The sequence below is a fragment of the Ammospiza nelsoni genome, chromosome 6 (assembly GCF_027579445.1).
Source record: "Ammospiza nelsoni isolate bAmmNel1 chromosome 6, bAmmNel1.pri, whole genome shotgun sequence".
In the NCBI taxonomy this organism is placed as follows: Eukaryota; Metazoa; Chordata; class Aves; order Passeriformes; family Passerellidae; genus Ammospiza; species Ammospiza nelsoni.
In genome coordinates, this window is record NC_080638.1 from 17,957,551 (window position 1) to 17,969,485 (window position 11,935).

Sequence of the window (11,935 nt, forward strand, 5' to 3'; positions counted from 1 at the left end):
GGTGATGTTTCCAAGCATGGCTCTTCATCAACCCTCTGCTTTGCCTTATCCTATCAGGAGTCACCATGGGGCCACACCAGAGCAGCTAATTTCTTTGGATATCAAGAGACCTCAAAATATGCCATCTTGCCTTTTGGCTTGTCAAGGACTGCCTTTACTTGCAAGGAGAGGCAGAAACTGCCTCTGAGCATTGTCCTGGCCAGAGGGTGAGTCTGGATGAAACCAGACCTTTGCTTTGTCTCAGGTGTCCTCTGCTGCCTGCAAAGGTTCTTTGCCAGGTGGCAGGTAAGTCATAGGCTTAGCCTGGGAATCTCAGACAGCAGGCTTGAGAGCATACCCAAGCCTGCCATGTTTTCTCAGATGGATGGGCTGGTTTTGGTAATGATGCCTCTCTGTGCAGGCACAGCTCTGAGTGCTCAGTGCTGGATTGCAAGAGCATAGCTGCAGCAGCGAGGGGCAGTGGTCACTGGGGAGGCACAACTGGCATGTCTGAGCTGTAATGCACCTCCACGTCCAGCCCAGCTGGTCCAGGGACCTCCACCCACTGCTCTGCTGACATGCCAGAGCGTGGGGAGGCAAAGGATAGTTTCAGCAGAGAAGTCCTAAATGCAGCTTAGAGACCCAGGAATAACTGGGAGAGCTAACCCTGCATCCTAGCCCAGCCCCAGCCCTGGCCCCTGGGCCTCAGCATTATTATGTAGCTCTGCAGGCAGCAAAGGGCAAATGTTTTTTTTTTTTTTTTGCATAAAATATCTCTTTGGAGGGCATTTTCCCAGGTGATACCCAGGAAGATACTGGGAAAGAGGAAAGGTCCAACTTGTTCTGTGGAAGTGGCCACAGTATTTTCAAGATATATAAATCAGTGTGTCTGGATAGGGAACACAGGAGAAAACAACACTACTAACCAACAGATACTTTTCCCTTTCTTCTCCATTTTACCTTATTTCTTAGGGGTTTTTGTTTGTTTGTTTGTTTGTTTGTTTGTTTGTTTGTTTTTTTAATCCAGAGTGCAGATGAGCTGTCACCTAGCTTTCAGTGAGTTGTTCTAGTGCCATCACAATAGACCAAGCCTCCAAACTGGTTCCTCTCTGTCTCAGAGCAGCTTCATCCCTTCAATCCTGCCTGTTCTCAGAAGTCTCTCAGTGATGTACCTGGCTGCACTAAATGAAGGACCTAACTGCACCAGGCAAAGGGAAAAAACACATTTGTTGTTTTTTAAAATCACCTGGTTTCTTTGTTTCATCTATAATTGTCCACTGATTTTTTACATGGCTGTGAGCAGACTTGATAAAGGTACTGTTGTACCATGGATTATTTCACTCATGCACTCAGCAGTAGGCAAGACTCAGATGCTTTCTGCACCTTTTGTGCTTTTCATTCCTAACACAGCATCAATAAAGCAAAGCACTTCTAACAATCTCCTGGCAGCTGACAACTTTCCCCCTTCCACTTTATTTATTTTCTGAAGAGCAGGTGAGTCATAAATGACCCCAAGGCTGGGATAGCAGAGCAATTCCACTGCTCCCAGTGCAGACAAAGGGGGAAGTCTGGTTCTCAAAGATAAATAGATCCCATGCCCTAGGAGGGGTCTGTCATTGCCACCAAGGTGCTGGCTTTGGCTCTCCCTCCCCCGGGTTGCTGAAGGATGCTCTGTCTGCCAGCAGGCAGTGTGCAGTGGCAGACATAACTTCAACCTGCTGGAAAGGCACAAGTCCTCACAGGAATCTTGGCCTGCTTTGCTGCTGCACTCCCAGCTGTGCACGACCCAAGGAATGCACTTGCTCATTAAAATCATGTCAGAGTTTGCAGAGAGCCCTGCGAGAGCCTCTTTCCCTGCTTTCTTCTTGTACCTGCCAACAGCAGACTGAGAGCTGGGGTTTCCAACCTGCCAGGCTCTGGCTCAGGGACCAGCAATAGCCTGAAGCCAGGAAATTTCTGAGCTAGGGTGGTTTTTGACTTGGGCATCATGGGAGGTCAAACCTGACATGCAAAATGAGCTGTTCTGGTCTTCATCTGGCTGCTTGCTGCTCTGGGTTGGGGTTTTCAGAACAGGCACAGCATGCAACAGTGGTCAGAGGACATCCATCTTCGTGTGTGTTCTGCAAAGGGCAACATGACACACAGCTTTGACCAGAAGGTATTAAGCCAATCACAGTTTTAAATGGGAAAAGACACTATTCAAATACCTGAGTAATTCACAGGTAGAGCAGCCAAGGTAAGTGCAGAACTTGCACCCTGTCAGCAGCAGTAAAATACTTATTTCACTTTTCAAAATTACTAGGAATTAATTCAGCTTCTGCTGACTTTTCAATGCTCCTGCATCTTGTTCTTGAACTTGTTTGTGCTTATTTGCTGGCCGGCTTTAGAAGGAGCATAGTGCACAATTTTAAGTCCATGAGGTGAAATGATACCAATGATTACAATGTAAAACAATGAATTTGTTTGCCTTTCCATGGGAGAAGTACTGGCACAGTCTCTTTGCCTCCCTGTCCCCTCACCAGTTTGTTTAAATGAAGGTCGTGCTCCTTCTGTACACAATCACATCCTTCAGCTGTGTCAAACTTGAAAAGAACTGATTTAGAAAGGCAGTCGAGAGCCAGGGAGCTTATTACAAAGCATGTCATTGCAAACAAATACTATTTTAAAAAATAATTTATTAATCAACATCCTCCTCCAAAGCATCCAAGTTTCTTGTCTCATTACCTCTACTGGCAGGGCCATGGTGACTTATCACTTCTGGCTGGGAGAAACCGCTTCCTAAATACCAGATGAAGCCACCTGTGATCACACCTATTCCAATGGCAACCCTGTCTTCTTCTCTCCCTGGATGGAGGAACCAACTCCTTCATCTCAACAAGGTGACAGCATTTTGGGCACACTTTTCTTAAGCTCCATGTGAGGAGCACAGACACCTATGGTGTTTACCCCTGCAGCTTCTAGGACAGATTTCTCCCCATTATCCCCCCTCACTTAAAACAAAAACAAAAAAACCCCCCAAAAAACCACAAGGAACAGGAATTTTGGATACTCGATTGTCCTGTCTCAAGTCAGAAGGGCACACTGATAATGGTAATCTTTGTTTTCTCCGCAGCTGGGGCATAGCTGAAAAGGGAGGAAGGCAATTAAGAGAATATTAAGACTTCATCTTCCAAGATGTTGTTGCTTCTGTTCCTCCTCCCTGTCCCCCCTGTTCCCCGTGCGTAGCAGAGAGAGCGGCAGGAGTATTATTTCTCAAGGCCCACGCTGACGTCAATACGCAGGGTATTTATTTATGAAATGGAATCAAACAGTGGGGGAGAGAGGAGTGGAGGAAGATGGACGGGCAGAGCTAGCAGCTGCCAAGTTATTATAGAGCAGCAGCCTCCCAGTATTTTTCTATCCTCTTTCTGGGGGAGGGATGCGATGATCAGAGCTTTGGAGGCCCAGGGAAAGTGAGGCAGAAGAGAGAAACAGTAGAGACAGGCTTTAGCATCCAGAGTAGGGGAAAGGTGTGACAAGGAGGAATCATTACAAGGTATACAGCCGCTTTGGGGTGCTGGGATGCTCAGGTGCATTCCTTCTGCAGACACCTCCTTTCAGGCAGACTCTGACCAGGCTCTAGCAGCCCTTTTCTCTCAGCCTTTTTAGTCTTCACACAGAAAATTCAGAGTTTCCAGCCGAATAAATAATGACGCCCCATCCTCATTCCCTGTCTCAGGCTCAGTCAGCAAAACGGCTGTTTGGGGAGCCCAGCACTGAAATTAACTTGAAGATTAATTTGCTTCCTGCAGTCAGTGAGAAACAGCTTTTCAGAATGTAAATTTTGTCCACCAATATCGGCATGTGCAGAAGCATGGAAAGATGAAACTCAGAAAGGGAGAGCAGTTTCTTTTCTTTCCCCAAGGAGGATACAAGCACCAGTGCAGAGCAACCACAATGGGGAGGGGGAAAGGAGCCTAAGAAGCACAAGGTGATGCCCTTCAGCTTCAACTCTGGCAGTCACTGGGAGAAGATGCCTTTGGGCACTTCTCACCATCCTGGAAGTCATGCATAGAAATGCAAATGAAGCAGGTGAGGATGGCTTTTGTCTTTCTCTCACCTACTTATGGCCAACCGGTTAGCATAGGATAGAGCTGGGCAGGGAGAGGAGGGAAAGTGAGCACGGAATCAAATTCCTCCTCTGTAGCCGTCTGAGCTCCTCCAGGTTTATTATCAAAGCTTTCCCCGCACAGCTCCTTTCCCAGCCAGAGGAATGCCTGCTGCATTGCATGAGGTGCAGTTGAAGGAGCCCTGCAGAACTCCAGGTTTATTTTAAAGCTCCTGCCTTTCCTGGGATTCCGCTGCTGACTTCCCATTGCCTCGGATGAGAGGAGGTGATACTCTGGACGAATTTCTTCCTTTAAGGGAGAGACCCTGCAAGCAGCATCAAGGTGTCAGCCAGCCCCGAGTTTATTGTTTTTCCAAAATAAGGGAAGAGAGACATGTTCTGGAGATCCGTTTACAAGTCGGACTATCTCCAGTTATATAATGACACAAGTCTGGCTGCCAGCAAATTGTTGCTCCGAGCGGGGAAAGACAATTAGCTCGCCTCTCGGGGCGGCGAGCGTGCACAATGCCGGCTTTGTGCCACCCTGCCACCGGCCCCGGCATGTGCGGGAGGGTCTGGCTCAGCCGGCATCTTCCGAGGTGGCGGAGGCAAGAGGGAAAGGAGAAACCCCCGTGCTCGGGGAGGCGGCTGCAGCCAGGGCGGGGATGGGGGCGCCGGGATGGAGCCCGTCTGCGAGCGCATCCTGTCCCGGCGCTGCAGGGACGGCGCTAAATCGGCCGTCGCTCCGCAGGGCACAGGCAGCTCTGACCCCTCTGCTGAAAATGGGATGAGAAGCTTCGGTGCTTGGCTTCCTGCGCTTCCTGGTGCGCTGATGGATTTAGGCTTTCAGTGGAACTCCTGGCGCTGCCTGGGGAGTCAGTGGAAAAAATTTCCCATCTAGAGATGGGAAATACCTAACCAGCTCAAAAATGTGCTCGCTTGAAAGGGAAAGGCGGTTTCCAGGTGAACTTGCATTCCTGTACTCAATGGATACGGATGGAAGCACGGCTTTGGAAAATTCAGACTGCTCTGTTTCGAGGCAGCCGGCAATTAACCATAGCTGGGTCCTGCTCAGACACGCACCTGGGCCAAAAGAGGCTTCCAGGCAGGAGGGACCTGCCCCTGCTGCCCCCTTGGCACAGTGGGGCAGGGACATGCCATGGAGCTGCACACGAAGAACTTCTCTCAGCTCTCCTACATGCAACAGCAACCCTGGTTTCAGCAGGCAGTGACGCATGGAGAGGAAAGATGGTCTGAAATAAAATACCCAATGTCGTCAACAGCCACAGATTAATTCAGTGAAATCGCTCGTTGCTGCAAGGAGTTAGTGAAAGAAAAACACTGGGAAGAGAATGCTGCCTGTGTGACAAATAAGGGTACACAGAGCTGTGTTTCACAGGGGAAGTGTTGATAAACAACACTAAACCCTCATGCTTCGGGGGAGCTAAGTGATGATAACTTGGGGGGCAGAGGAGACTTCTGCTAGCAGCTTGTTAGTCTCTGAACACGTTTACCTCATCCTTTGCAGTGTTTAATTAAATACAGCACTGCTCTGAACCATTCAGGCGGTTTCTGCTTGCCTAGACAAAGGTGCTTTGCAGAATTTTTTCTGTCAAGAGCATGACAAGAATCCTTATGTTAGTACCACTGGTTGGAAATATTATGTGTAAATCTGCACTGCAGATAAACAAGTGCATCCCCTGCTTGCAGAGCTCCCTCGTGTTCCTGTTCACGGAGCACACCTGCTCTGCATGTCCATCACACAGTTCCTTGGGTGTCCAACCTACCCCTGTGGATGACAGTAAAACCCAATGGCAACCATGCTCATGCCTAAGACACAATGCTGCCCTCAGTCCAGCCCAGCAAAAACAGTTCCTTCTGGAAGTGAGTCATATTTCTTCATCTTTCGAACCACTTCAAGCAATTTGTCTTGCAGACTTTCTGACTGCATTTACATAAAATGCATCCTTCCTTTCTTTCTATTTTTGGTTCCATGCATGGGGTTATTTTAGATGGTGTGCTCAGAGGTCACTGTGACATACACACAGAGGGGAGAGCACACTATGCTTTTGGTAGGTATTCTGTAATGTTTATGCAGGTGGCAGGCTCTTGGCTTCCCTGGGCACTCACCATGGATTTACATGCCAGCAGAATGACAGAAAAGGATAAGTTGCTGGTCACTGCCAGAAATGCCACAATTTTGTCTACAGAGTGCAGCTTGTAGACATGAATAACCTCACAAGACCCCTGGAAGAGAAGCTGGGAGTATGGGTTGCTGGCAAAACTGAGGAGGTGTAAGGGAGGATGGGATCATGGAAAGCTTCCAGGAATGGCTTGTGCATGTGTACGGCATGGTTAGGAACAGTTCCTGCCTGGAATTTGAGTGCAGGCTATTATTTATACTCTCAAAGCTCTGCCAGTGCATGGTGCCTGCAGCATTAGAGCTAGAACTCAAGCCCTGAGCAAACTGGAGGCTTTCATTCACATCTGCAAGATGCAACAAGACTCCTTTGGAGTCTGAAGGCAAATGAGGCTGGAAAATAAAATAGCCCAAGTCCTTCAAAAGTTCCACCTTACAGTTAAGCATCCTTCCCAACTCAGCCAGGTATCTTCAGGTTGGAAAAGGAATGACTGGGAGGTACATGAGAGAGGTTTCTGAGCTTGTGAGTGGCCTGGGAGCAGGGATGGGTCAAGCTTTGCTGTCCCTTCCTGTACAAGAACAGGCAGTATTACAGGAAGTTAGTAGGAGTCAGGCTGAAAAACAAACAGAAGGAGATGGCTCTTCATGCAACAGGCAGTAGATCTGTGAATCTTCCTACCAAAGGGTGTTGTGGATATGAGAAGCTTGCATGGATGCAAGGAAAGTTCACAGAAGAGAAATCCTCTGAGAGTTACTAAATACATAGAAACTCTATCTGGCTCAGGAAGTTCCTGAGCTGAAAATAGTTGCAGTCTGGGGAAGTATTGTATATGCTTGCCCTTGTTCTTACTGTCCCTAGGCTTCCACTCACAGGCTTTGTTGGGGTCTGGATGTTAGGTTAGACAGACCTTTAGTCTGACCCAGTGGAGCTGTTTTTATGTCCTTATGTAACTTCATATACAGACAAGATGGGCTCTTGCATGGTTCCTTCCCAAAGATCGCCACCCTCAAGCACCCTCACCCACTGTTCACTGTGCACACCTTTTTCCAGGCTGCATTTGACTGAGCAGCGGAAGATCCTGACTGCTGGCAGACAGATTTTTGGAGCACCTTAAGGTTTGTATGTCTGAAATGTGCTCACTCTAGGGGTTTGATGATACCAAATATTTGGCAATAATATCAATATTGGTCACTGCTACCTCTCTCACTTCTGTGATGCCTTATTTGTTCCCATCTCAAAGCAAAGACTTTCAAAACTATTCTGAACTCAACTGTTTGTTTGCAGTGAATTATAATTCTTCTCTGGTCACCACTTGGTACCGAGTTTGGCTATGGAAATTGAGTCCTTATTGACATCTGTGTTAAAAATTGCTGAAGCTGCCAAGACATGTAAATCTGCACATATCTCAGATGAACTGCTTTGGGACTTTATTCATCCTACTTGGGATATGTTTTAAAGGCTTTATTTGTAGCAGTAACAGTCAGAGCCTTTCTCACCCCTCTCTTCCCTGAAAAACAGTATTTGAAAGATAAGTCTTTGAATAACAACCAAGTGGCCTTGTTAGCCTTCCCTTCACCTCTTCCCAGCTGCTCTCCTGTCCTGGGTCTCTCACTATGGCTTTGAGAAACTGCTGTAAACTAAAAGCAAGAAGATCAGCAGTTAGCTCTGAAGGGGAATTAGGGAAGAAAAGGTCTGGAAAAAAGAAAGAACATGAGAAAATATGTATACCTGTAGCTTGCTGACCCTCTTCTCTCTCCCAGGCAGTTATAGGGAGAAGCATGCATGGCTAGAGCAAGAGCTGTCTTCTGAGATGAATACATGAAGATTTTTGGGATTTTATAGCAAGCCATCTGTTGTGGAAACAAAAGCCCTCACTCTCTTGCAGTTCAAAACTTGCTGGGGTCGATAATGTCCAAGTATCAGCATGTTTGCAGCACTGCAGGGATTACTTGGTGCAGAGTTATGGTCCTAACTTTGCCATCCTTTTTGTCACACCAACTGTGGATCTCCACTGAGGAAATTTCAAAATTAGCCCAGCACCACTTGGAGATCTCCAAAAGTGGACTCCTGTTGCAATAGGTGTAATGGGACTCTTGCCTCAGGTGAGAGTCACATTATTGATACTCTTACTACTTTTTGCTGCTGCTCCAATAATGGCAGAAGCTATTCTTAGCAGCTTGGACCCTACTGTTTAAAACAAAAACCAGACAAAAACCAACCTCTTTGTGAGCCATTTCCACAACAATGACTTGTAGCAGGGAGGAAAGAGAGTAGGCCAAAACATGTAGCCCTCTTCACCAAATAAGGACCCTTGTGAGGGCAGGCGCCAAGGACTGCAGGGCTTAGGAAGGACAGGGAGGGCTTTGGAGTGGAAGAGTGAATCAGCATGGCCATCAGGTCACACCCACATGAATAATACCCCTCACTTCCCTTGAATTGTACATTGTAATAAGGACCTAGCTGCCTGAGAAGAGTCAGATGTGAAATTAGGTTTCCTGTACCTTAATAGATTAATTTAGTTTAAACTAAAAATGGGGGCACATGTACTGTCGGGAGTCAAGAAGCCTCAAATGACATATGTCTCCCTTCTAATACTATTCTTTTTTTGGTGTGTGTGCTCTGTGAATGTAAACATTGAATAAAAAGTGTTTTCTTGAAAATTCCTCCCAAATTTTAGAAATTTACTACTAGGAATCTCACTTGTGCAAGTGCCATGTGCAAGCATCTGCAAAACCAAAGGTGATCACATTGCCAGCTGCTCGTTGTCTTGGGGTCCAGTGGAGGCACTTCCATACCAATAGGGAAATATTAACTCCTTCTTTTGTTTGTCCTTGAAGTTTTCTGTCTTAACAGCTGTACTTGCCCATAACACGTCAGCTCACCTGCCTGCCTTCTGAGCATCTGAAGGAGAATCCCTGGCTTGTGTTACTCTTCCAGTGTGCCTCATGGCAGGAGAGATGCAGAGTCTGTATCTTAACTACTGTGGGATATTACAGCACGGACAGGGCTGTACTGCCATTAGAGAATCACAAAAACCTCATGCTGAAATGTGATGTTTTCCTTCAGAGGCCCATAACAGGTTTCCCTTCTCACAGAGGGAACATCAATGGGAATTTCCCCGGTGACTGTGAGTACACCACCTTTATCTGAAAGTAACTCAAGATAATTTTTTCCATGGAAAAGTTTTCCCTGTGAACTAGTGAAGGGTGTTAAGTGTCTCGAACAGTCCTGGCTGAACTTTCTTACACTTTTAAGTTCTGTGCTGCTAAAAGAAGCATTTGCTGTTTTGCCACAAGATTAGCTCCGTCCCCTTATGACTGGCAGGAGATTGCTGTGCCCAGTTAGAAATGAACATATACTACTGCTCACTTTGAGCAGTATATATACTCAGAGAATACCAGCTTTTCAGACAGGATACAGTGAGAAAAGGATGGAAGGAAAGTTGTATAGATATTAGGGCAGCTGAATGCAGAGTAAACAGACCATGTCAAAAATCTTCTTCAGGTCCAGATGCCTTACTGCCCTCCCATTTTACAAGAAAATAGTTTTAAAAAATTGTAAGTCAAAATTGGTGCCACCTCTGATTCATGGACAAAAGCCTCTGGCATGCGGCCTTTCTGGAGTTTCCATGCCTCTAAAGATCTAAGATAGTCTGATGGTACCCTCAAATACCAGAAGGAGTCATAAGGCATGTCATAACCCATTTTCTGCCATCTTTTTTTACCTGTAAATCCCTGCTACATCCAGCAACTCCATTATATGTTTGGGAGTGGACAGAAGGCTTGTTTATTCCACCCACTCTCTATTTTGGTGGTGGCACTGGCTAACTCACTGGGTTTATGGCGCAGGTTTTTCTGCATTGGTTCTCTGGTTGCAGCCAGAGAAACTGACATAAAAACTGACATTAGGTCACTCCTTTTATAACCAGAGCCACTTGTCACCCAGTCCCACCTACTCAAGCCAACAGCAGAACACCAAGTGCAGGTGCATCCCAAGTCATCTCTCAGGGCGATGTCAGCTGGTTACACATCAAGAGTATTTCCTGGAGATGGAGCAAACACAAAATAAATTGTTAATGAAGTGTGATTTCACCTTGTTAAGAAATGCACCTTCCCCAACACTGCCATGTTGTATCATTGTAATGCTTCACCCAGTGGTAATGACAGCTAAGAAGTGGCAGCTCTTGTGCTGCTTGTGGCTTTTGCTGGCCAGAGTTTTGTCCCATGGTTTCCTTGCCTCTGGCCAATATGTTTCTGCGGTCACCCACAGGCTCAGCTGCTGAGCCCACAGGGGCAAGGGCCCTCCACATCTGGAAGAGACCAAGCTCTGGGCCACAGCAGGAGCCACCACACTCTTTGCCACCACCTCCTCCTCCCTGCCAGCTGGAAAGAGATGAGAATTTCCATCTCTCTTGTCCTTCTTCCTTCTTAAAGTGGAATTTCAAGGAACTGTGTCAAGTCAACAGTCTGGGACAAGGACAAAAAAAAAAAACCACCAACAAAAAAAGCACATCCAGGAACACCCTGGAATTTCCTAGTGATTGCTGATAGCAGATGAAAGCCGCTGAAGAACAGCATCGATGATTACAATGATTAATGTTTCTTTCCATGTGAATACTACAGAAAGAGGACAGACTGTGTGCCTTGAGAGAGCAGCATTCCTTTGTCTTGCTCATCTGCCCCTTGCGAAGACCTTTATCTGTTTTTCAAATCCAAAAATGGCTCATAAGAAAATAAGTCCTCCCAGACTCACAGGTTGTGTCATTATTCTAAGTCTGTCCTCTGAAGGCTGGTCAAAATTAAACCGACAATACTTCAGGTCTTTCCCCTCCCATTTATTCCTCTCTCTGCTAAGGGGACCCCATTTTAATCATTATTTAGGAAAAGACAGCTGCTTCCTGTTTGTATCATTAATTTATTTTGTTTCCTGAAGGGAAGCTTCGGTGAAAAGAATCTTTGGATAGCTGGAACGTCTTACAAAATATCACTGGCTGCACGGGCCAAGGTTAAATACAATAGCTAGGTTTATTTTTAAATGATTATTATTTTTCTAAATCCATGCCAAAGCAGAGACTAAAATTCTAGCACACATAACTAAGCTTTTACAGTAAATTCTGCCTTTCCTACAAAACTCCCCAGAAGGGAGACAGACATTCTTAGTTACAACAAAAGCTGAAACACCAATTTCCCTTCAACTATTATGAAAACCAAGGCCAGAGGGAGATGAGGTGCGGTTCCCTTTCTCCAGTTTCTCAAAACCTCATGTTCTGGTGAATTTGATATGCTGAAATCATTCCTGGCCATCATGATAGCCTTCCACAATGAGATGAGTGGCTTGGTGTGCAGTAAACGTTATTTATGCCAATTTTAACAAGGTTTTCAACACTGTCTCCTATAACATCCTTACAGACAAACTGATGGAATATGGATGACATAAATGGATACTGAGGTGGCTTGAAATCAGACTGGAGTTACAGAAACAGAGCACATGGCTGTGGTGCCATTCAGAGGGACTTCAGGAGGCTGGAGGTATGGGTCAACAGGAATCTCACAATGTTTAAAGGGGAATGGGATGTCCTGAATATGGAGAAGGATAACCTCAGACAGAAGTATGGACTGGGAGATGATCAGCCAGCTGGAAAACAGCTCTGCAGAAAAAGACTTTAATGTCCTGGTGCACAACAAGCTGAATGTCAACCAGCAGCATTTCCTCATGGCCAAAAACATCC